At 43.3% G+C, this 25,311-nt stretch overlaps 14 pseudogenes; all 14 read left to right on the top strand.

The window, feature by feature from the left end:
- Positions 1–1,402: 1,402 nt before the first annotated feature.
- Positions 1,403–1,666, top strand: LOC130301341 (U2 spliceosomal RNA; annotated as a pseudogene).
- Positions 1,667–3,152: 1,486 nt separating this feature from the next.
- LOC130301335 (U2 spliceosomal RNA) lies at positions 3,153–3,416 on the top strand (annotated as a pseudogene).
- Positions 3,417–4,892: 1,476 nt separating this feature from the next.
- LOC130301340 (U2 spliceosomal RNA) lies at positions 4,893–5,156 on the top strand (annotated as a pseudogene).
- Positions 5,157–6,626: 1,470 nt separating this feature from the next.
- On the top strand, positions 6,627–6,890 carry LOC130301339 (U2 spliceosomal RNA; annotated as a pseudogene).
- Positions 6,891–8,351: 1,461 nt separating this feature from the next.
- Positions 8,352–8,615, top strand: LOC130301338 (U2 spliceosomal RNA; annotated as a pseudogene).
- Positions 8,616–10,092: 1,477 nt separating this feature from the next.
- On the top strand, positions 10,093–10,356 carry LOC130301337 (U2 spliceosomal RNA; annotated as a pseudogene).
- Positions 10,357–11,841: 1,485 nt separating this feature from the next.
- LOC130301333 (U2 spliceosomal RNA) lies at positions 11,842–12,105 on the top strand (annotated as a pseudogene).
- Positions 12,106–13,581: 1,476 nt separating this feature from the next.
- LOC130301336 (U2 spliceosomal RNA) lies at positions 13,582–13,845 on the top strand (annotated as a pseudogene).
- A 1,483-nt stretch (positions 13,846–15,328) lies between these two features.
- Positions 15,329–15,592, top strand: LOC130301331 (U2 spliceosomal RNA; annotated as a pseudogene).
- Positions 15,593–17,065: 1,473 nt separating this feature from the next.
- On the top strand, positions 17,066–17,329 carry LOC130301366 (U2 spliceosomal RNA; annotated as a pseudogene).
- Positions 17,330–18,818: 1,489 nt separating this feature from the next.
- On the top strand, positions 18,819–19,083 carry LOC130301322 (U2 spliceosomal RNA; annotated as a pseudogene).
- Positions 19,084–20,550: 1,467 nt separating this feature from the next.
- LOC130301320 (U2 spliceosomal RNA) lies at positions 20,551–20,814 on the top strand (annotated as a pseudogene).
- Positions 20,815–22,287: 1,473 nt separating this feature from the next.
- LOC130301378 (U2 spliceosomal RNA) lies at positions 22,288–22,551 on the top strand (annotated as a pseudogene).
- Positions 22,552–24,024: 1,473 nt separating this feature from the next.
- LOC130301355 (U2 spliceosomal RNA) lies at positions 24,025–24,288 on the top strand (annotated as a pseudogene).
- Positions 24,289–25,311: the final 1,023 nt, after the last annotated feature.

Genomic DNA, 25,311 nt, shown 5'->3' with positions numbered 1-25,311 from the left:
ATGATGAGTTGCACTGACTGGTTTATGAACGTCTATTCATTTAGCGTTTTAATGACCATGTTTGCACACTGATTGGTGTAAAAAAATAAAATAAAACTAAATAATAATAATCTAGCACACCTGTGCAGGTTTGACATGACATGACAGGTAGCTGTCTTGTGGGTGGTGCTGAATCCTGTTAAATGACATGAGGGTCTCATGCCTATACACAAGGGTGTGTCATTGCTGTTGCTTGACCATGCATTGGTTTCTGTGGTCAGTGAATGATAAAAACAAAATTTACCATCCATTGATGGATGGGAAATCCGCCATGAGGCATTTGTTTTTAGAAACTGCTGCTCACAACCAATGTTGCAATGGAGTGTCTCCATCTGCTGGTGGTATTGGAAAGGCATTAGTGCTATGACAGGGTCTGAAGAAGAAGAAGAAGAAGAAGAAGAAGAAGACGGAAAAAAATATATATAAAAAGAAAAAGAGAGAGAGAGAGAGAGACTGACTTAGTGAGCGAGTGAGTGAGAGAGTGAGAGTGAGTGAGAGTGAATGAGTGAGTGAGTGATTGAGTGAGTGAGTGAGTGAGTGAGTGAGAACAAATGAGTTAAAGCAAGTGAGTGAGAGAGATCGAATGAATGAAAGTCTGAATGACAGAAAGAAAAAAGGATGAAGAAAGAAGCATGAAGAAAAAAAAATGTATATGGAGTTGCTGACATGAGTGCAATCTACAAAGCCGTTGAGGCTGATCCTCATGGGAGGATTATTGCACCAGGACCCTTAGCACTTTTAAAATGCCATTCAATGCCACGGGCTAGATGTAAACTGCAGATGACCATGTTGTGGTAGTTACCATGGATACCCAAGTGATGTGTGAGCTAACACATAGGCCCAACAGATTCCAAGAAGGCCAGAATCACCAGCGGCACCACCATCGATTGTCAGGTCACCCGGATTCAGCAAATACCAGAGTCCAAAATGATGCAGATTTATACTGTTAATTTTCAGTTTATCGTTACAGTTGGTGTTATTCCATGTCGGAAGGGACGCAGCTACAGCCAGTGGGGTAACTAGAGACAGGCAGGCAGCTATGTGCAACAAAGGTAGGCGTGTTGTTTTCATATGCAGATCTGAAATATTGTCTTATATGCAAGAGGAGGAGTGATGGGGGTTCAGGCAAAAGCCAGGCTATGGATTGCATTGCTAAATGCTCCATCAGAGTGCAATGGTCGCCTGTCCTTTTTTTAAGTGATGATGTGGGTTTAGCCTGTGCTGTATGTATGTATGGGTGGCTGACTGCCACCCACCCAGAAAGTGTATGGGAGGCTGGTTGGCTGCCAGCCTTCCTTCCATTCCTATGAGTAATGTGAGTGCTCATGAAGGGGACATGGTTGGGTCCACCCCTTTCCCGGTTATCCCCTCTAGGCCTTTTGGCTTAGATCAAGTGTAAAAAAAGAAAGGATCTTGCGACAGATCGCATCCTGAGGCACGTTTTTTTTTGTGTGAATACTTGCACTTGGGTGACTTGTGAGCACATACTGATACATACGTTCCCTATCTGGGGACCATAAATTAAATGGATTTTTGAGAAAGGGAGCTGATTTGGAAGCTTGCTTCTGTCGCCCTATGCATTGACCCGATGTGGCAGTATCTTCGGGTAGTGAACAGTGCACCACCCCATTCCAGTGTTAAACAAGAAAGATTCTCATTTAATCCTCCGTGGGTGAGAATTTGAGTTTGAGAATTGGAGACCAAAATGATGAGTTGCACTGACTGGTTTATGAACGTCTATTCATTTAGCGTTTTAATGACCATGTTTGCACACTGATTGGTGTAAAAAAATAAAATAAAACTAAATAATAATAATCTAGCACACCTGTGCAGGTTTGACATGACATGACAGGTAGCTGTCTTGTGGGTGGTGCTGAATCCTGTTAAATGACATGAGGGTCTCATGCCTATACACAAGGGTGTGTCATTGCTGTTGCTTGACCATGCATTGGTTTCTGTGGTCAGTGAATGATAAAAACAAAATTTACCATCCATTGATGGATGGGAAATCCGCCATGAGGCATTTGTTTTTAGAAACTGCTGCTCACAACCAATGTTGCAATGGAGTGTCTCCATCTGCTGGTGGTATTGGAAAGGCATTAGTGCTATGACAGGGTCTGAAGAAGAAGAAGAAGAAGAAGAAGAAGAAGAAGAAGACGGAAAAAAATATATATAAAAAGAAAAAGAGAGAGAGAGAGAGAGACTGACTTAGTGAGCGAGTGAGTGAGAGAGTGAGAGTGAGTGAGAGTGAATGAGTGAGTGAGTGATTGAGTGAGTGAGTGAGTGAGTGAGTGAGAACAAATGAGTTAAAGCAAGTGAGTGAGAGAGATCGAATGAATGAAAGTCTGAATGACAGAAAGAAAAAAGGATGAAGAAAGAAGCATGAAGAAAAAAAAATGTATATGGAGTTGCTGACATGAGTGCAATCTACAAAGCCGTTGAGGCTGATCCTCATGGGAGGATTAGTGCACCAGGACCCTTAACACTTTTAAAATGCCATTCAATGCCACGGGCTAGATGTAAACTGCAGATGACCATGTTGTGGTAGTTACCATGGATACCCAAGTGATGTGTGAGCTAACACATAGGCCCAACAGATTCCAAGAAGGCCAGAATCACCAGCGGCACCACCATCGATTGTCAGGTCACCCGGATTCAGCAAATACCAGAGTCCAAAATGATGCAGGTTTATACTGTTAATTTTCAGTTTATCGTTACAGTTGGTGTTATTCCATGTCGGAAGGGACGCAGCTACAGCCAGTGGGGTAACTAGAGACAGGCAGGCAGCTATGTGCAACAAAGGTAGGCGTGTTGTTTTCATATGCAGATCTGAAATATTGTCTTATATGCAAGAGGAGGAGTGATGGGGGTTCAGGCAAAAGCCAGGCTATGGATTGCATTGCTAAATGCTCCATCAGAGTGCAATGGTCGCCTGTCCTTTTTTTAAGTGATGATGTGGGTTTAGCCTGTGCTGTATGTATGTATGGGTGGCTGACTGCCACCCACCCAGAAAGTGTATGGGAGGCTGGTTGGCTGCCAGCCTTCCTTCCATTCCTATGAGTAATGTGAGTGCTCATGAAGGGGACATGGTTGGGTCCACCCCTTTCCCGGTTATCCCCTTTAGGCCTTTTGGCTTAGATCAAGTGTAAAAAAAGAAAGGATCTTGCGACAGATCGCATCCTGAGGCACGTTTTTTTTTGTGTGAATACTTGCACTTGGGTGACTTGTGAGCACATACTGATACATACGTTCCCTATCTGGGGACCATAAATTAAATGGATTTTTGAGAAAGGGAGCTGATTTGGAAGCTTGCTTCTGTCGCCCTATGCATTGACCCGATGTGGCAGTATCTTCGGGTAGTGAACAGTGCACCACCCCATTCCAGTGTTAAACAAGAAAGATTCTCATTTAATCCTCCGTGGGTGAGAATTTGAGTTTGAGAATTGGAGACCAAAATGATGAGTTGCACTGACTGGTTTATGAACGTCTATTCATTTAGCGTTTTAATGACCATGTTTGCACACTGATTGGTGTAAAAAAATAAAATAAAACTAAATAATAATAATCTAGCACACCTGTGCAGGTTTGACATGACATGACAGGTAGCTGTCTTGTGGGTGGTGCTGAATCCTGTTAAATGACATGAGGGTCTCATGCCTATACACAAGGGTGTGTCATTGCTGTTGCTTGACCATGCATTGGTTTCTGTGGTCAGTGAATGATAAAAACAAAATTTACCATCCATTGATGGATGGGAAATCCGCCATGAGGCATTTGTTTTTAGAAACTGCTGCTCACAACCAATGTTGCAATGGAGTGTCTCCATCTGCTGGTGGTATTGGAAAGGCATTAGTGCTATGACAGGGTCTGAAGAAGAAGAAGAAGAAGAAGAAGAAGAAGACGGAAAAAAATATATATAAAAAGAAAAAGAGAGAGAGAGAGAGAGACTGACTTAGTGAGCGAGTGAGTGAGAGAGTGAGAGTGAGTGAGAGTGAATGAGTGAGTGAGTGATTGAGTGAGTGAGTGAGTGAGTGAGAACAAATGAGTTAAAGCAAGTGAGTGAGAGAGATCGAATGAATGAAAGTCTGAATGACAGAAAGAAAAAAGGATGAAGAAAGAAGCATGAAGAAAAAAAAATGTATATGGAGTTGCTGACATGAGTGCAATCTACAAAGCCGTTGAGGCTGATCCTCATGGGAGGATTATTGCACCAGGACCCTTAGCACTTTTAAAATGCCATTCAATGCCACGGGCTAGATGTAAACTGCAGATGACCATGTTGTGGTAGTTACCATGGATACCCAAGTGATGTGTGAGCTAACACATAGGCCCAACAGATTCCAAGAAGGCCAGAATCACCAGCGGCACCACCATCGATTGTCAGGTCACCCGGATTCAGCAAATACCAGAGTCCAAAATGATGCAGGTTTATACTGTTAATTTTCAGTTTATCGTTACAGTTGGTGTTATTCCATGTCGGAAGGGACGCAGCTACAGCCAGTGGGGTAACTAGAGACAGGCAGGCAGCTATGTGCAACAAAGGTAGGCGTGTTGTTTTCATATGCAGATCTGAAATATTGTCTTATATGCAAGAGGAGGAGTGATGGGGGTTCAGGCAAAAGCCAGGCTATGGATTGCATTGCTAAATGCTCCATCAGAGTGCAATGGTCGCCTGTCCTTTTTTTAAGTGATGATGTGGGTTTAGCCTGTGCTGTATGTATGTATGGGTGGCTGACTGCCACCCACCCAGAAAGTGTATGGGAGGCTGGTTGGCTGCCAGCCTTCCTTCCATTCCTATGAGTAATGTGAGTGCTCATGAAGGGGACATGGTTGGGTCCACCCCTTTCCCGGTTATCCCCTCTAGGCCTTTTGGCTTAGATCAAGTGTAAAAAAAGAAAGGATCTTGCGACAGATCGCATCCTGAGGCACGTTTTTTTTTGTGTGAATACTTGCACTTGGGTGACTTGTGAGCACATACTGATACATACGTTCCCTATCTGGGGACCATAAATTAAATGGATTTTTGAGAAAGGGAGCTGATTTGGAAGCTTGCTTCTGTCGCCCTATGCATTGACCCGATGTGGCAGTATCTTCGGGTAGTGAACAGTGCACCACCCCATTCCAGTGTTAAACAAGAAAGATTCTCATTTAATCCTCCGTGGGTGAGAATTTGAGTTTGAGAATTGGAGACCAAAATGATGAGTTGCACTGACTGGTTTATGAACGTCTATTCATTTAGCGTTTTAATGACCATGTTTGCACACTGATTGGTGTAAAAAAATAAAATAAAACTAAATAATAATAATCTAGCACACCTGTGCAGGTTTGACATGACATGACAGGTAGCTGTCTTGTGGGTGGTGCTGAATCCTGTTAAATGACATGAGGGTCTCATGCCTATACACAAGGGTGTGTCATTGCTGTTGCTTGACCATGCATTGGTTTCTGTGGTCAGTGAATGATAAAAACAAAATTTACCATCCATTGATGGATGGGAAATCCGCCATGAGGCATTTGTTTTTAGAAACTGCTGCTCACAACCAATGTTGCAATGGAGTGTCTCCATCTGCTGGTGGTATTGGAAAGGCATTAGTGCTATGACAGGGTCTGAAGAAGAAGAAGAAGAAGAAGAAGACGGAAAAAAATATATATAAAAAGAAAAAGAGAGAGAGAGAGAGAGACTGACTTAGTGAGCGAGTGAGTGAGAGAGTGAGAGTGAGTGAGAGTGAATGAGTGAGTGAGTGATTGAGTGAGTGAGTGAGTGAGTGAGAACAAATGAGTTAAAGCAAGTGAGTGAGAGAGATCGAATGAATGAAAGTCTGAATGACAGAAAGAAAAAAGGATGAAGAAAGAAGCATGAAGAAAAAAAAATGTATATGGAGTTGCTGACATGAGTGCAATCTACAAAGCCGTTGAGGCTGATCCTCATGGGAGGATTATTGCACCAGGACCCTTAGCACTTTTAAAATGCCATTCAATGCCACGGGCTAGATGTAAACTGCAGATGACCATGTTGTGGTAGTTACCATGGATACCCAAGTGATGTGTGAGCTAACACATAGGCCCAACAGATTCCAAGAAGGCCAGAATCACCAGCGGCACCACCATCGATTGTCAGGTCACCCGGATTCAGCAAATACCAGAGTCCAAAATGATGCAGGTTTATACTGTTAATTTTCAGTTTATCGTTACAGTTGGTGTTATTCCATGTCGGAAGGGACGCAGCTACAGCCAGTGGGGTAACTAGAGACAGGCAGGCAGCTATGTGCAACAAAGGTAGGCGTGTTGTTTTCATATGCAGATCTGAAATATTGTCTTATATGCAAGAGGAGGAGTGATGGGGGTTCAGGCAAAAGCCAGGCTATGGATTGCATTGCTAAATGCTCCATCAGAGTGCAATGGTCGCCTGTCCTTTTTTTAAGTGATGATGTGGGTTTAGCCTGTGCTGTATGTATGTATGGGTGGCTGACTGCCACCCACCCAGAAAGTGTATGGGAGGCTGGTTGGCTGCCAGCCTTCCTTCCATTCCTATGAGTAATGTGAGTGCTCATGAAGGGGACATGGTTGGGTCCACCCCTTTCCCGGTTATCCCCTCTAGGCCTTTTGGCTTAGATCAAGTGTAAAAAAAGAAAGGATCTTGCGACAGATCGCATCCTGAGGCACGTTTTTTTTTGTGTGAATACTTGCACTTGGGTGACTTGTGAGCACATACTGATACATACGTTCCCTATCTGGGGACCATAAATTAAATGGATTTTTGAGAAAGGGAGCTGATTTGGAAGCTTGCTTCTGTCGCCCTATGCATTGACCCGATGTGGCAGTATCTTCGGGTAGTGAACAGTGCACCACCCCATTCCAGTGTTAAACAAGAAAGATTCTCATTTAATCCTCCGTGGGTGAGAATTTGAGTTTGAGAATTGGAGACCAAAATGATGAGTTGCACTGACTGGTTTATGAACGTCTATTCATTTAGCGTTTTAATGACCATGTTTGCACACTGATTGGTGTAAAAAAATAAAATAAAACTAAATAATAATAATCTAGCACACCTGTGCAGGTTTGACATGACATGACAGGTAGCTGTCTTGTGGGTGGTGCTGAATCCTGTTAAATGACATGAGGGTCTCATGCCTATACACAAGGGTGTGTCATTGCTGTTGCTTGACCATGCATTGGTTTCTGTGGTCAGTGAATGATAAAAACAAAATTTACCATCCATTGATGGATGGGAAATCCGCCATGAGGCATTTGTTTTTAGAAACTGCTGCTCACAACCAATGTTGCAATGGAGTGTCTCCATCTGCTGGTGGTATTGGAAAGGCATTAGTGCTATGACAGGGTCTGAAGAAGAAGAAGAAGAAGAAGAAGAAGACGGAAAAAAATATATATAAAAAGAAAAAGAGAGAGAGAGAGAGAGAGACTGACTTAGTGAGCGAGTGAGTGAGAGAGTGAGAGTGAGTGAGTGAGTGATTGAGTGAGTGAGTGAGTGAGTGAGAACAAATGAGTTAAAGCAAGTGAGTGAGAGAGATCGAATGAATGAAAGTCTGAATGACAGAAAGAAAAAAGGATGAAGAAAGAAGCATGAAGAAAAAAAAATGTATATGGAGTTGCTGACATGAGTGCAATCTACAAAGCCGTTGAGGCTGATCCTCATGGGAGGATTATTGCACCAGGACCCTTAGCACTTTTAAAATGCCATTCAATGCCACGGGCTAGATGTAAACTGCAGATGACCATGTTGTGGTAGTTACCATGGATACCCAAGTGATGTGTGAGCTAACACATAGGCCCAACAGATTCCAAGAAGGCCAGAATCACCAGCGGCACCACCATCGATTGTCAGGTCACCCGGATTCAGCAAATACCAGAGTCCAAAATGATGCAGGTTTATACTGTTAATTTTCAGTTTATCGTTACAGTTGGTGTTATTCCATGTCGGAAGGGACGCAGCTACAGCCAGTGGGGTAACTAGAGACAGGCAGGCAGCTATGTGCAACAAAGGTAGGCGTGTTGTTTTCATATGCAGATCTGAAATATTGTCTTATATGCAAGAGGAGGAGTGATGGGGGTTCAGGCAAAAGCCAGGCTATGGATTGCATTGCTAAATGCTCCATCAGAGTGCAATGGTTGCCTGTCCTTTTTTTAAGTGATGATGTGGGTTTAGCCTGTGCTGTATGTATGTATGGGTGGCTGACTGCCACCCACCCAGAAAGTGTATGGGAGGCTGGTTGGCTGCCAGCCTTCCTTCCATTCCTATGAGTAATGTGAGTGCTCATGAAGGGGACATGGTTGGGTCCACCCCTTTCCCGGTTATCCCCTCTAGGCCTTTTGGCTTAGATCAAGTGTAAAAAAAGAAAGGATCTTGCGACAGATCGCATCCTGAGGCACGTTTTTTTTTGTGTGAATACTTGCACTTGGGTGACTTGTGAGCACATACTGATACATACGTTCCCTATCTGGGGACCATAAATTAAATGGATTTTTGAGAAAGGGAGCTGATTTGGAAGCTTGCTTCTGTCGCCCTATGCATTGACCCGATGTGGCAGTATCTTCGGGTAGTGAACAGTGCACCACCCCATTCCAGTGTTAAACAAGAAAGATTCTCATTTAATCCTCCGTGGGTGAGAATTTGAGTTTGAGAATTGGAGACCAAAATGATGAGTTGCACTGACTGGTTTATGAACGTCTATTCATTTAGCGTTTTAATGACCATGTTTGCACACTGATTGGTGTAAAAAAATAAAATAAAACTAAATAATAATAATCTAGCACACCTGTGCAGGTTTGACATGACATGACAGGTAGCTGTCTTGTGGGTGGTGCTGAATCCTGTTAAATGACATGAGGGTCTCATGCCTATACACAAGGGTGTGTCATTGCTGTTGCTTGACCATGCATTGGTTTCTGTGGTCAGTGAATGATAAAAACAAAATTTACCATCCATTGATGGATGGGAAATCCGCCATGAGGCATTTGTTTTTAGAAACTGCTGCTCACAACCAATGTTGCAATGGAGTGTCTCCATCTGCTGGTGGTATTGGAAAGGCATTAGTGCTATGACAGGGTCTGAAGAAGAAGAAGAAGAAGAAGAAGAAGACGGAAAAAAATATATATAAAAAGAAAAAGAGAGAGAGAGAGAGAGACTGACTTAGTGAGCGAGTGAGTGAGAGAGTGAGAGTGAGTGAGAGTGAATGAGTGAGTGAGTGATTGAGTGAGTGAGTGAGTGAGTGAGTGAGAACAAATGAGTTAAAGCAAGTGAGTGAGAGAGATCGAATGAATGAAAGTCTGAATGACAGAAAGAAAAAAGGATGAAGAAAGAAGCATGAAGAAAAAAAAATGTATATGGAGTTGCTGACATGAGTGCAATCTACAAAGCCGTTGAGGCTGATCCTCATGGGAGGATTATTGCACCAGGACCCTTAGCACTTTTAAAATGCCATTCAATGCCACGGGCTAGATGTAAACTGCAGATGACCATGTTGTGGTAGTTACCATGGATACCCAAGTGATGTGTGAGCTAACACATAGGCCCAACAGATTCCAAGAAGGCCAGAATCACCAGCGGCACCACCATCGATTGTCAGGTCACCCGGATTCAGCAAATACCAGAGTCCAAAATGATGCAGGTTTATACTGTTAATTTTCAGTTTATCGTTACAGTTGGTGTTATTCCATGTCGGAAGGGACGCAGCTACAGCCAGTGGGGCAACTAGAGACAGGCAGGCAGCTATGTGCAACAAAGGTAGGCGTGTTGTTTTCATATGCAGATCTGAAATATTGTCTTATATGCAAGAGGAGGAGTGATGGGGGTTCAGGCAAAAGCCAGGCTATGGATTGCATTGCTAAATGCTCCATCAGAGTGCAATGGTCGCCTGTCCTTTTTTTAAGTGATGATGTGGGTTTAGCCTGTGCTGTATGTATGTATGGGTGGCTGACTGCCACCCACCCAGAAAGTGTATGGGAGGCTGGTTGGCTGCCAGCCTTCCTTCCATTCCTATGAGTAATGTGAGTGCTCATGAAGGGGACATGGTTGGGTCCACCCCTTTCCCGGTTATCCCCTCTAGGCCTTTTGGCTTAGATCAAGTGTAAAAAAAGAAAGGATCTTGCGACAGATCGCATCCTGAGGCACGTTTTTTTTTGTGTGAATACTTGCACTTGGGTGACTTGTGAGCACATACTGATACATACGTTCCCTATCTGGGGACCATAAATTAAATGGATTTTTGAGAAAGGGAGCTGATTTGGAAGCTTGCTTCTGTCGCCCTATGCATTGACCCGATGTGGCAGTATCTTCGGGTAGTGAACAGTGCACCACCCTATTCCAGTGTTAAACAAGAAAGATTCTCATTTAATCCTCCGTGGGTGAGAATTTGAGTTTGAGAATTGGAGACCAAAATGATGAGTTGCACTGACTGGTTTATGAACGTCTATTCATTTAGCGTTTTAATGACCATGTTTGCACACTGATTGGTGTAAAAAAATAAAATAAAACTAAATAATAATAATCTAGCACACCTGTGCAGGTTTGACATGACATGACAGGTAGCTGTCTTGTGGGTGGTGCTGAATCCTGTTAAATGACATGAGGGTCTCATGCCTATACACAAGGGTGTGTCATTGCTGTTGCTTGACCATGCATTGGTTTCTGTGGTCAGTGAATGATAAAAACAAAATTTACCATCCATTGATGGATGGGAAATCCGCCATGAGGCATTTGTTTTTAGAAACTGCTGCTCACAACCAATGTTGCAATGGAGTGTCTCCATCTGCTGGTGGTATTGGAAAGGCATTAGTGCTATGACAGGGTCTGAAGAAGAAGAAGAAGAAGAAGAAGAAGAAGAAGAAGAAGACGGAAAAAAATATATATAAAAAGAAAAAGAGAGAGAGAGAGAGAGACTGACTTAGTGAGCGAGTGAGTGAGAGAGTGAGAGTGAGTGAGAGTGAATGAGTGAGTGATTGAGTGAGTGAGTGAGTGAGTGAGTGAGAACAAATGAGTTAAAGCAAGTGAGTGAGAGAGATCGAATGAATGAAAGTCTGAATGACAGAAAGAAAAAAGGATGAAGAAAGAAGCATGAAGAAAAAAAAATGTATATGGAGTTGCTGACATGAGTGCAATCTACAAAGCCGTTGAGGCTGATCCTCATGGGAGGATTATTGCACCAGGACCCTTAGCACTTTTAAAATGCCATTCAATGCCACGGGCTAGATGTAAACTGCAGATGACCATGTTGTGGTAGTTACCATGGATACCCAAGTGATGTGTGAGCTAACACATAGGCCCAACAGATTCCAAGAAGGCCAGAATCACCAGCGGCACCACCATCGATTGTCAGGTCACCCGGATTCAGCAAATACCAGAGTCCAAAATGATGCAGGTTTATACTGTTAATTTTCAGTTTATCGTTACAGTTGGTGTTATTCCATGTCGGAAGGGACGCAGCTACAGCCAGTGGGGTAACTAGAGACAGGCAGGCAGCTATGTGCAACAAAGGTAGGCGTGTTGTTTTCATATGCAGATCTGAAATATTGTCTTATATGCAAGAGGAGGAGTGATGGGGGTTCAGGCAAAAGCCAGGCTATGGATTGCATTGCTAAATGCTCCATCAGAGTGCAATGGTCGCCTGTCCTTTTTTTAAGTGATGATGTGGGTTTAGCCTGTGCTGTATGTATGTATGGGTGGCTGACTGCCACCCACCCAGAAAGTGTATGGGAGGCTGGTTGGCTGCCAGCCTTCCTTCCATTCCTATGAGTAATGTGAGTGCTCATGAAGGGGACATGGTTGGGTCCACCCCTTTCCCGGTTATCCCCTCTAGGCCTTTTGGCTTAGAGCAAGTGTAAAAAAAGAAAGGATCTTGCGACAGATCGCATCCTGAGGCACGTTTTTTTTTGTGTGAATACTTGCACTTGGGTGACTTGTGAGCACATACTGATACATACGTTCCCTATCTGGGGACCATAAATTAAATGGATTTTTGAGAAAGGGAGCTGATTTGGAAGCTTGCTTCTGTCGCCCTATGCATTGACCCGATGTGGCAGTATCTTCGGGTAGTGAACAGTGCACCACCCCATTCCAGTGTTAAACAAGAAAGATTCTCATTTAATCCTCCGTGGGTGAGAATTTGAGTTTGAGAATTGGAGACCAAAATGATGAGTTGCACTGACTGGTTTATGAACGTCTATTCATTTAGCGTTTTAATGACCATGTTTGCACACTGATTGGTGTAAAAAAATAAAATAAAACTAAATAATAATAATCTAGCACACCTGTGCAGGTTTGACATGACATGACAGGTAGCTGTCTTGTGGGTGGTGCTGAATCCTGTTAAATGACATGAGGGTCTCATGCCTATACACAAGGGTGTGTCATTGCTGTTGCTTGACCATGCATTGGTTTCTGTGGTCAGTGAATGATAAAAACAAAATTTACCATCCATTGATGGATGGGAAATCCGCCATGAGGCATTTGTTTTTAGAAACTGCTGCTCACAACCAATGTTGCAATGGAGTGTCTCCATCTGCTGGTGGTATTGGAAAGGCATTAGTGCTATGACAGGGTCTGAAGAAGAAGAAGAAGAAGAAGAAGAAGAAGAAGAAGAAGAAGACGGAAAAAAATATATATAAAAAGAAAAAGAGAGAGAGAGAGAGAGAGACTGACTTAGTGAGCGAGTGAGTGAGAGAGTGAGAGTGAGTGAGTGATTGAGTGAGTGAGTGAGTGAGTGAGTGAGAACAAATGAGTTAAAGCAAGTGAGTGAGAGAGATCGAATGAATGAAAGTCTGAATGACAGAAAGAAAAAAGGATGAAGAAAGAAGCATGAAGAAAAAAAAATGTATATGGAGTTGCTGACATGAGTGCAATCTACAAAGCCGTTGAGGCTGATCCTCATGGGAGGATTATTGCACCAGGACCCTTAGCACTTTTAAAATGCCATTCAATGCCACGGGCTAGATGTAAACTGCAGATGACCATGTTGTGGTAGTTACCATGGATACCCAAGTGATGTGTGAGCTAACACATAGGCCCAACAGATTCCAAGAAGGCCAGAATCACCAGCGGCACCACCATCGATTGTCAGGTCACCCGGATTCAGCAAATACCAGAGTCCAAAATGATGCAGGTTTATACTGTTAATTTTCAGTTTATCGTTACAGTTGGTGTTATTCCATGTCGGAAGGGACGCAGCTACAGCCAGTGGGGTAACTAGAGACAGGCAGGCAGCTATGTGCAACAAAGGTAGGCGTGTTGTTTTCATATGCAGATCTGAAATATTGTCTTATATGCAAGAGGAGGAGTGATGGGGGTTCAGGCAAAAGCCAGGCTATGGATTGCATTGCTAAATGCTCCATCAGAGTGCAATGGTCGCCTGTCCTTTTTTTAAGTGATGATGTGGGTTTAGCCTGTGCTGTATGTATGTATGGGTGGCTGACTGCCACCCACCCAGAAAGTGTATGGGAGGCTGGTTGGCTGCCAGCCTTCCTTCCATTCCTATGAGTAATGTGAGTGCTCATGAAGGGGACATGGTTGGGTCCACCCCTTTCCCGGTTATCCCCTCTAGGCCTTTTGGCTTAGATCAAGTGTAAAAAAAGAAAGGATCTTGCGACAGATCGCATCCTGAGGCACGTTTTTTTTTGTGTGAATACTTGCACTTGGGTGACTTGTGAGCACATACTGATACATACGTTCCCTATCTGGGGACCATAAATTAAATGGATTTTTGAGAAAGGGAGCTGATTTGGAAGCTTGCTTCTGTCGCCCTATGCATTGACCCGATGTGGCAGTATCTTCGGGTAGTGAACAGTGCACCACCCCATTCCAGTGTTAAACAAGAAAGATTCTCATTTAATCCTCCGTGGGTGAGAATTTGAGTTTGAGAATTGGAGACCAAAATGATGAGTTGCACTGACTGGTTTATGAACGTCTATTCATTTAGCGTTTTAATGACCATGTTTGCACACTGATTGGTGTAAAAAAATAAAATAAAACTAAATAATAATAATCTAGCACACCTGTGCAGGTTTGACATGACATGACAGGTAGCTGTCTTGTGGGTGGTGCTGAATCCTGTTAAATGACATGAGGGTCTCATGCCTATACACAAGGGTGTGTCATTGCTGTTGCTTGACCATGCATTGGTTTCTGTGGTCAGTGAATGATAAAAACAAAATTTACCATCCATTGATGGATGGGAAATCCGCCATGAGGCATTTGTTTTTAGAAACTGCTGCTCACAACCAATGTTGCAATGGAGTGTCTCCATCTGCTGGTGGTATTGGAAAGGCATTAGTGCTATGACAGGGTCTGAAGAAGAAGAAGAAGAAGAAGAAGAAGAAGAAGACGGAAAAAAATATATATAAAAAGAAAAAGAGAGAGAGAGAGAGAGAGAGACTGACTTAGTGAGCGAGTGAGTGAGAGAGTGAGAGTGAGTGAGAGTGAATGAGTGAGTGATTGAGTGAGTGAGTGAGTGAGTGAGTGAGAACAAATGAGTTAAAGCAAGTGAGTGAGAGAGATCGAATGAATGAAAGTCTGAATGACAGAAAGAAAAAAGGATGAAGAAAGAAGCATGAAGAAAAAAAAATGTATATGGAGTTGCTGACATGAGTGCAATCTACAAAGCCGTTGAGGCTGATCCTCATGGGAGGATTATTGCACCAGGACCCTTAGCACTTTTAAAATGCCATTCAATGCCACGGGCTAGATGTAAACTGCAGATGACCATGTTGTGGTAGTTACCATGGATACCCAAGTGATGTGTGAGCTAACACATAGGCCCAACAGATTCCAAGAAGGCCAGAATCACCAGCGGCACCACCATCGATTGTCAGGTCACCCGGATTCAGCAAATACCAGAGTCCAAAATGATGCAGGTTTATACTGTTAATTTTCAGTTTATCGTTACAGTTGGTGTTATTCCATGTCGGAAGGGACGCAGCTACAGCCAGTGGGGTAACTAGAGACAGGCAGGCAGCTATGTGCAACAAAGGTAGGCATGTTGTTTTCATATGCAGATCTGAAATATTGTCTTATATGCAAGAGGAGGAGTGATGGGGGTTCAGGCAAAAGCCAGGCTATGGATTGCATTGCTAAATGCTCCATCAGAGTGCAATGGTCGCCTGTCCTTTTTTTAAGTGATGATGTGGGTTTAGCCTGTGCTGTATGTATGTATGGGTGGCTGACTGCCACCCACCCAGAAAGTGTATGGGAGGCTGGTTGGCTGCCAGCCTTCCTTCCATTCCTATGAGTAATGTGAGTGCTCATGAAGGGGACATGGTTGGGTCCACCCCTTTCCCGGTTATCCCCTCTAGGCCTTTTGGCTTAGATCAAGTGTAAAAAAAGAAAGGATCTTGCGACAGATCGCATCCTGAGGCACGTTTTTTTTTGTGTGAATACTTGCACTTGGGTGACTTGTGAGCACATACTGATACATACGTTCCCTATCTGGGGACCATAAATTAAATGGATTTTTGAGAAAGGGAGCTGATTTGGAAGCTTGCTTCTGTCGCCCTATGCATTGACCCGATGTGGCAGTATCTTCGGGTAGTGAACAGTGCACCACCCCATTCCAGTGTTAAACAAGAAAGATTCTCATTTAATCCTCCGTGGGTGAGAATTTGAGTTTGAGAATTGGAGACCAAAATGATGAGTTGCACTGACTGGTTTATGAACGTCTATTCATTTAGCGTTTTAATGACCATGTTTGCACACTGATTGGTGTAAAAAAATAAAATAAAACTAAATAATAATAATCTAGCACACCTGTGCAGGTTTGACATGACATGACAGGTAGCTGTCTTGTGGGTGGTGCTGAATCCTGTTAAATGACATGAGGGTCTCATGCCTATACACAAGGGTGTGTCATTGCTGTTGCTTGACCATGCATTGGTTTCTGTGGTCAGTGAATGATAAAAACAAAATTTACCATCCATTGATGGATGGGAAATCCGCCATGAGGCATTTGTTTTTAGAAACTGCTGCTCACAACCAATGTTGCAATGGAGTGTCTCCATCTGCTGGTGGTATTGGAAAGGCATTAGTGCTATGACAGGGTCTGAAGAAGAAGAAGAAGAAGAAGAAGAAGACGGAAAAAAATATATATAAAAAGAAAAAGAGAGAGAGAGAGAGAGACTGACTTAGTGAGCGAGTGAGTGAGAGAGTGAGAGTGAGTGAGAGTGAATGAGTGAGTGATTGAGTGAGTGAGTGAGTGAGTGAGTGAGAACAAATGAGTTAAAGCAAGTGAGTGAGAGAGATCGAATGAATGAAAGTCTGAATGACAGAAAGAAAAAAGGATGAAGAAAGAAGCATGAAGAAAAAAAAATGTATATGGAGTTGCTGACATGAGTGCAATCTACAAAGCCGTTGAGGCTGATCCTCATGGGAGGATTATTGCACCAGGACCCTTAGCACTTTTAAAATGCCATTCAATGCCACGGGCTAGATGTAAACTGCAGATGACCATGTTGTGGTAGTTACCATGGATACCCAAGTGATGTGTGAGCTAACACATAGGCCCAACAGATTCCAAGAAGGCCAGAATCACCAGCGGCACCACCATCGATTGTCAGGTCACCCGGATTCAGCAAATACCAGAGTCCAAAATGATGCAGGTTTATACTGTTAATTTTCAGTTTATCGTTACAGTTGGTGTTATTCCATGTCGGAAGGGACGCAGCTACAGCCAGTGGGGTAACTAGAGACAGGCAGGCAGCTATGTGCAACAAAGGTAGGCGTGTTGTTTTCATATGCAGATCTGAAATATTGTCTTATATGCAAGAGGAGGAGTGATGGGGGTTCAGGCAAAAGCCAGGCTATGGATTGCATTGCTAAATGCTCCATCAGAGTGCAATGGTCGCCTGTCCTTTTTTTAAGTGATGATGTGGGTTTAGCCTGTGCTGTATGTATGTATGGGTGGCTGACTGCCACCCACCCAGAAAGTGTATGGGAGGCTGGTTGGCTGCCAGCCTTCCTTCCATTCCTATGAGTAATGTGAGTGCTCATGAAGGGGACATGGTTGGGTCCACCCCTTTCCCGGTTATCCCCTCTAGGCCTTTTGGCTTAGATCAAGTGTAAAAAAAGAAAGGATCTTGCGACAGATTGCATCCTGAGGCACGTTTTTTTTTGTGTGAATACTTGCACTTGGGTGACTTGTGAGCACATACTGATACATACGTTCCCTATCTGGGGACCATAAATTAAATGGATTTTTGAGAAAGGGAGCTGATTTGGAAGCTTGCTTCTGTCGCCCTATGCATTGACCCGATGTGGCAGTATCTTCGGGTAGTGAACAGTGCACCACCCCATTCCAGTGTTAAACAAGAAAGATTCTCATTTAATCCTCCGTGGGTGAGAATTTGAGTTTGAGAATTGGAGACCAAAATGATGAGTTGCACTGACTGGTTTATGAACGTCTATTCATTTAGCGTTTTAATGACCATGTTTGCACACTGATTGGTGTAAAAAAATAAAATAAAACTAAATAATAATAATCTAGCACACCTGTGCAGGTTTGACATGACATGACAGGTAGCTGTCTTGTGGGTGGTGCTGAATCCTGTTAAATGACATGAGGGTCTCATGCCTATACACAAGGGTGTGTCATTGCTGTTGCTTGACCATGCATTGGTTTCTGTGGTCAGTGAATGATAAAAACAAAATTTACCATCCATTGATGGATGGGAAATCCGCCATGAGGCATTTGTTTTTAGAAACTGCTGCTCACAACCAATGTTGCAATGGAGTGTCTCCATCTGCTGGTGGTATTGGAAAGGCATTAGTGCTATGACAGGGTCTGAAGAAGAAGAAGAAGAAGAAGAAGAAGAAGAAGAAGAAGACGGAAAAAAATATATATAAAAAGAAAAAGAGAGAGAGAGAGAGAGACTGACTTAGTGAGCGAGTGAGTGAGAGAGTGAGAGTGAGTGAGAGTGAATGAGTGAGTGAGTGATTGAGTGAGTGAGTGAGTGAGTGAGTGAGAACAAATGAGTTAAAGCAAGTGAGTGAGAGAGATCGAATGAATGAAAGTCTGAATGACAGAAAGAAAAAAGGATGAAGAAAGAAGCATGAAGAAAAAAAAATGTATATGGAGTTGCTGACATGAGTGCAATCTACAAAGCCGTTGAGGCTGATCCTCATGGGAGGATTATTGCACCAGGACCCTTAGCACTTTTAAAATGCCATTCAATGCCACGGGCTAGATGTAAACTGCAGATGACCATGTTGTGGTAGTTACCATGGATACCCAAGTGATGTGTGAGCTAACACATAGGCCCAACAGATTCCAAGAAGGCCAGAATCACCAGCGGCACCACCATCGATTGTCAGGTCACCCGGATTCAGCAAATACCAGAGTCCAAAATGATGCAGGTTTATACTGTTAATTTTCAGTTTATCGTTACAGTTGGTGTTATTCCATGTCGGAAGGGACGCAGCTACAGCCAGTGGGGTAACTAGAGACAGGCAGGCAGCTATGTGCAACAAAGGTAGGCGTGTTGTTTTCATATGCAGATCTGAAATATTGTCTTATATGCAAGAGGAGGAGTGATGGGGGTTCAGGCAAAAGCCAGGCTATGGATTGCATTGCTAAATGCTCCATCAGAGTGCAATGGTCGCCTGTCCTTTTTTTAAGTGATGATGTGGGTTTAGCCTGTGCTGTATGTATGTATGGCTGGCTGACTGCCACCCACCCAGAAAGTGTATGGGAGGCTGGTTGGCTGCCAGCCTTCCTTCCATTCCTATGAGTAATGTGAGTGCTCATGAAGGGGACATGGTTGGGTCCACCCCTTTCCCGGTTATCCCCTCTAGGCCTTTTGGCTTAGATCAAGTGTAAAAAAAGAAAGGATCTTGCGACAGATCGCATCCTGAGGCACGTTTTTTTTTTGTGTGAATACTTGCACTTGGGTGACTTGTGAGCACATACTGATACATACGTTCCCTATCTGGGGACCATAAATTAAATGGATTTTTGAGAAAGGGAGCTGATTTGGAAGCTTGCTTCTGTCGCCCTATGCATTGACCCGATGTGGCAGTATCTTCGGGTAGTGAACAGTGCACCACCCCATTCCAGTGTTAAACAAGAAAGATTCTCATTTAATCCTCCGTGGGTGAGAATTTGAGTTTGAGAATTGGAGACCAAAATGATGAGTTGCACTGACTGGTTTATGAACGTCTATTCATTTAGCGTTTTAATGACCATGTTTGCACACTGATTGGTGTAAAAAAATAAAATAAAACTAAATAATAATAATCTAGCACACCTGTGCAGGTTTGACATGACATGACAGGTAGCTGTCTTGTGGGTGGTGCTGAATCCTGTTAAATGACATGAGGGTCTCATGCCTATACACAAGGGTGTGTCATTGCTGTTGCTTGACCATGCATTGGTTTCTGTGGTCAGTGAATGATAAAAACAAAATTTACCATCCATTGATGGATGGGAAATCCGCCATGAGGCATTTGTTTTTAGAAACTGCTGCTCACAACCAATGTTGCAATGGAGTGTCTCCATCTGCTGGTGGTATTGGAAAGGCATTAGTGCTATGACAGGGTCTGAAGAAGAAGAAGAAGAAGAAGACGGAAAAAAATATATATAAAAAGAAAAAGAGAGAGAGAGAGAGAGACTGACTTAGTGAGCGAGTGAGTGAGAGAGTGAGAGTGAGTGAGAGTGAATGAGTGAGTGAGTGATTGAGTGAGTGAGTGAGTGAGTGAGAACAAATGAGTTAAAGCAAGTGAGTGAGAGAGATCGAATGAATGAAAGTCTGAATGACAGAAAGAAAAAAGGATGAAGAAAGAAGCATGAAGAAAAAAAAATGTATATGGAGTTGCTGACATGAGTGCAATCTACAAAGCCGTTGAGGCTGATCCTCATGGGAGGATTATTGCACCAGGACCCTTAGCACTTTTAAAATGCCATTCAATGCCACGGGCTAGATGTAAACTGCAGATGACCATGTTGTGGTAGTTACCATGGATACCCAAGTGATGTGTGAGCTAACACATAGGCCCAACAGATTCCAAGAAGGCCAGAATCACCAGCGGCACCACCATCGATTGTCAGGTCACCCGGATTCAGCAAATACCAGAGTCCAAAATGATGCAGGTTTATACTGTTAATTTTCAGTTTATCGTTACAGTTGGTGTTATTCCATGTCGGAAGGGACGCAGCTACAGCCAGTGGGGTAACTAGAGACAGGCAGGCAGCTATGTGCAACAAAGGTAGGCGTGTTGTTTTCATATGCAGATCTGAAATATTGTCTTATATGCAAGAGGAGGAGTGATGGGGGTTCAGGCAAAAGCCAGGCTATGGATTGCATTGCTAAATGCTCCATCAGAGTGCAATGGTCGCCTGTCCTTTTTTTAAGTGATGATGTGGGTTTAGCCTGTGCTGTATGTATGTATGGGTGGCTGACTGCCACCCACCCAGAAAGTGTATGGGAGGCTGGTTGGCTGCCAGCCTTCCTTCCATTCCTATGAGTAATGTGAGTGCTCATGAAGGGGACATGGTTGGGTCCACCCCTTTCCCGGTTATCCCCTCTAGGCCTTTTGGCTTAGATCAAGTGTAAAAAAAGAAAGGATCTTGCGACAGATCGCATCCTGAGGCACGTTTTTTTTTGTGTGAATACTTGCACTTGGGTGACTTGTGAGCACATACTGATACATACGTTCCCTATCTGGGGACCATAAATTAAATGGATTTTTGAGAAAGGGAGCTGATTTGGAAGCTTGCTTCTGTCGCCCTATGCATTGACCCGATGTGGCAGTATCTTCGGGTAGTGAACAGTGCACCACCCCATTCCAGTGTTAAACAAGAAAGATTCTCATTTAATCCTCCGTGGGTGAGAATTTGAGTTTGAGAATTGGAGACCAAAATGATGAGTTGCACTGACTGGTTTATGAACGTCTATTCATTTAGCGTTTTAATGACCATGTTTGCACACTGATTGGTGTAAAAAAATAAAATAAAACTAAATAATAATAATCTAGCACACCTGTGCAGGTTTGACATGACATGACAGGTAGCTGTCTTGTGGGTGGTGCTGAATCCTGTTAAATGACATGAGGGTCTCATGCCTATACACAAGGGTGTGTCATTGCTGTTGCTTGACCATGCATTGGTTTCTGTGGTCAGTGAATGATAAAAACAAAATTTACCATCCATTGATGGATGGGAAATCCGCCATGAGGCATTTGTTTTTAGAAACTGCTGCTCACAACCAATGTTGCAATGGAGTGTCTCCATCTGCTGGTGGTATTGGAAAGGCATTAGTGCTATGACAGGGTCTGAAGAAGAAGAAGAAGAAGAAGAAGAAGACGGAAAAAAATATATATAAAAAGAAAAAGAGAGAGAGAGAGAGAGACTGACTTAGTGAGCGAGTGAGTGAGAGAGTGAGAGTGAGTGAGAGTGAATGAGTGAGTGAGTGATTGAGTGAGTGAGTGAGTGAGTGAGAACAAATGAGTTAAAGCAAGTGAGTGAGAGAGATCGAATGAATGAAAGTCTGAATGACAGAAAGAAAAAAGGATGAAGAAAGAAGCATGAAGAAAAAAAAATGTATATGGAGTTGCTGACATGAGTGCAATCTACAAAGCCGTTGAGGCTGATCCTCATGGGAGGATTATTGCACCAGGACCCTTAGCACTTTTAAAATGCCATTCAATGCCACGGGCTAGATGTAAACTGCAGATGACCATGTTGTGGTAGTTACCATGGATACCCAAGTGATGTGTGAGCTAACACATAGGCCCAACAGATTCCAAGAAGGCCAGAATCACCAGCGGCACCACCATCGATTGTCAGGTCACCCGGATTCAGCAAATACCAGAGTCCAAAATGATGCAGGTTTATACTGTTAATTTTCAGTTTATCGTTACAGTTGGTGTTATTCCATGTCGGAAGGGACGCAGCTACAGCCAGTGGGGTAACTAGAGACAGGCAGGCAGCTATGTGCAACAAAGGTAGGCGTGTTGTTTTCATATGCAGATCTGAAATATTGTCTTATATGCAAGAGGAGGAGTGATGGGGGTTCAGGCAAAAGCCAGGCTATGGATTGCATTGCTAAATGCTCCATCAGAGTGCAATGGTCGCCTGTCCTTTTTTTAAGTGATGATGTGGGTTTAGCCTGTGCTGTATGTATGTATGGGTGGCTGACTGCCACCCACCCAGAAAGTGTATGGGAGGCTGGTTGGCTGCCAGCCTTCCTTCCATTCCTATGAGTAATGTGAGTGCTCATGAAGGGGACATGGTTGGGTCCACCCCTTTCCCGGTTATCCCCTCTAGGCCTTTTGGCTTAGATCAAGTGTAAAAAAAGAAAGGATCTTGCGACAGATCGCATCCTGAGGCACGTTTTTTTTTGTGTGAATACTTGCACTTGGGTGACTTGTGAGCACATACTGATACATACGTTCCCTATCTGGGGACCATAAATTAAATGGATTTTTGAGAAAGGGAGCTGATTTGGAAGCTTGCTTCTGTCGCCCTATGCATTGACCCGATGTGGCAGTATCTTCGGGTAGTGAACAGTGCACCACCCCATTCCAGTGTTAAACAAGAAAGATTCTCATTTAATCCTCCGTGGGTGAGAATTTGAGTTTGAGAATTGGAGACCAAAATGATGAGTTGCACTGACTGGTTTATGAACGTCTATTCATTTAGCGTTTTAATGACCATGTTTGCACACTGATTGGTGTAAAAAAATAAAATAAAACTAAATAATAATAATCTAGCACACCTGTGCAGGTTTGACATGACATGACAGGTAGCTGTCTTGTGGGTGGTGCTGAATCCTGTTAAATGACATGAGGGTCTCATGGCTATACACAAGGGTGTGTCATTGCTGTTGCTTGACCATGCATTGGTTTCTGTGGTCAGTGAATGATAAAAACAAAATTTACCATCCATTGATGGATGGGAAATCCGCCATGAGGCATTTGTTTTTAGAAACTGCTGCTCACAACCAATGTTGCAATGGAGTGTCTCCATCTGCTGGTGGTATTGGAAAGGCATTAGTGCTATGACAGGGTCTGAAGAAGAAGAAGAAGAAGAAGAAGAAGACGGAAAAAAATATATATAAAAAGAAAAAGAGAGAGAGAGAGAGAGACTGACTTAGTGAGCGAGTGAGTGAGAGAGTGAGAGTGAGTGAGAGTGAATGAGTGAGTGAGTGATTGAGTGAGTGAGTGAGTGAGTGAGAACAAATGAGTTAAAGCAAGTGAGTGAGAGAGATCGAATGAATGAAAGTCTGAATGACAGAAAGAAAAAAGGATGAAGAAAGAAGCATGAAGAAAAAAAAATGTATATGGAGTTGCTGACATGAGTGCAATCTACAAAGCCGTTGAGGCTGATCCTCATGGGAGGATTATTGCACCAGGACCCTTAGCACTTTTAAAATGCCATTCAATGCCACGGGCTAGATGTAAACTGCAGATGACCATGTTGTGGTAGTTACCATGGATACCCAAGTGATGTGTGAGCTAACACATAGGCCCAACAGATTCCAAGAAGGCCAGAATCACCAGCGGCACCACCATCGATTGTCAGGTCACCCGGATTCAGCAAATACCAGAGTCCAAAATGATGCAGGTTTATACTGTTAATTTTCAGTTTATCGTTACAGTTGGTGTTATTCCATGTCGGAAGGGACGCAGCTACAGCCAGTGGGGTAACTAGAGACAGGCAGGCAGCTATGTGCAACAAAGGTAGGCGTGTTGTTTTCATATGCAGATCTGAAATATTGTCTTATATGCAAGAGGAGGAGTGATGGGGGTTCAGGCAAAAGCCAGGCTATGGATTGCATTGCTAAATGCTCCATCAGAGTGCAATGGTCGCCTGTCCTTTTTTTAAGTGATGATGTGGGTTTAGCCTGTGCTGTATGTATGTATGGGTGGCTGACTGCCACCCACCCAGAAAGTGTATGGGAGGCTGGTTGGCTGCCAGCCTTCCTTCCATTCCTATGAGTAATGTGAGTGCTCATGAAGGGGACATGGTTGGGTCCACCCCTTTCCCGGTTATCCCCTCTAGGCCTTTTGGCTTAGATCAAGTGTAAAAAAAGAAAGGATCTTGCGACAGATTGCATCCTGAGGCACGTTTTTTTTTGTGTGAATACTTGCACTTGGGTGACTTGTGAGCACATACTGATACATACGTTCCCTATCTGGGGACCATAAATTAAATGGATTTTTGAGAAAGGGAGCTGATTTGGAAGCTTGCTTCTGTCGCCCTATGCATTGACCCGATGTGGCAGTATCTTCGGGTAGTGAACAGTGCACCACCCCATTCCAGTGTTAAACAAGAAAGATTCTCATTTAATCCTCCGTGGGTGAGAATTTGAGTTTGAGAATTGGAGACCAAAATGATGAGTTGCACTGACTGGTTTATGAACGTCTATTCATTTAGCGTTTTAATGACCATGTTTGCACACTGATTGGTGTAAAAAAATAAAATAAAACTAAATAATAATAATCTAGCACACCTGTGCAGGTTTGACATGACATGACAGGTAGCTGTCTTGTGGGTGGTGCTGAATCCTGTTAAATGACATGAGGGTCTCATGCCTATACACAAGGGTGTGTCATTGCTGTTGCTTGACCATGCATTGGTTTCTGTGGTCAGTGAATGATAAAAACAAAATTTACCATCCATTGATGGATGGGAAATCCGCCATGAGGCATTTGTTTTTAGAAACTGCTGCTCACAACCAATGTTGCAATGGAGTGTCTCCATCTGCTGGTGGTATTGGAAAGGCATTAGTGCTATGACAGGGTCTGAAGAAGAAGAAGAAGAAGAAGAAGAAGAAGAAGACGGAAAAAAATATATATAAAAAGAAAAAGAGAGAGAGAGAGAGAGACTGACTTAGTGAGCGAGTGAGTGAGAGAGTGAGAGTGAGTGAGAGTGAATGAGTGAGTGAGTGATTGAGTGAGTGAGTGAGTGAGTGAGTGAGAACAAATGAGTTAAAGCAAGTGAGTGAGAGAGATCGAATGAATGAAAGTATGAATGACAGAAAGAAAAAAGGATGAAGAAAGAAGCATGAAGAAAAAAAAATGTATATGGAGTTGCTGACATGAGTGCAATCTACAAAGCCGTTGAGGCTGATCCTCATGGGAGGATTATTGCACCAGGACCCTTAGCACTTTTAAAATGCCATTCAATGCCACGGGCTAGATGTAAACTGCAGATGACCATGTTGTGGTAGTTACCATGGATACCCAAGTGATGTGTGAGCTAACACATAGGCCCAACAGATTCCAAGAAGGCCAGAATCACCAGCGGCACCACCATCGATTGTCAGGTCACCCGG

This window comes from Hyla sarda, unplaced genomic scaffold (genome assembly GCF_029499605.1).
Source record: "Hyla sarda isolate aHylSar1 unplaced genomic scaffold, aHylSar1.hap1 scaffold_1121, whole genome shotgun sequence".
NCBI classification, from domain to species: Eukaryota; Metazoa; Chordata; class Amphibia; order Anura; family Hylidae; genus Hyla; species Hyla sarda.
The sequence above is the reverse complement of the archived record's forward strand: the minus strand, read 5'-3'. Positions and strand labels throughout refer to the sequence as shown.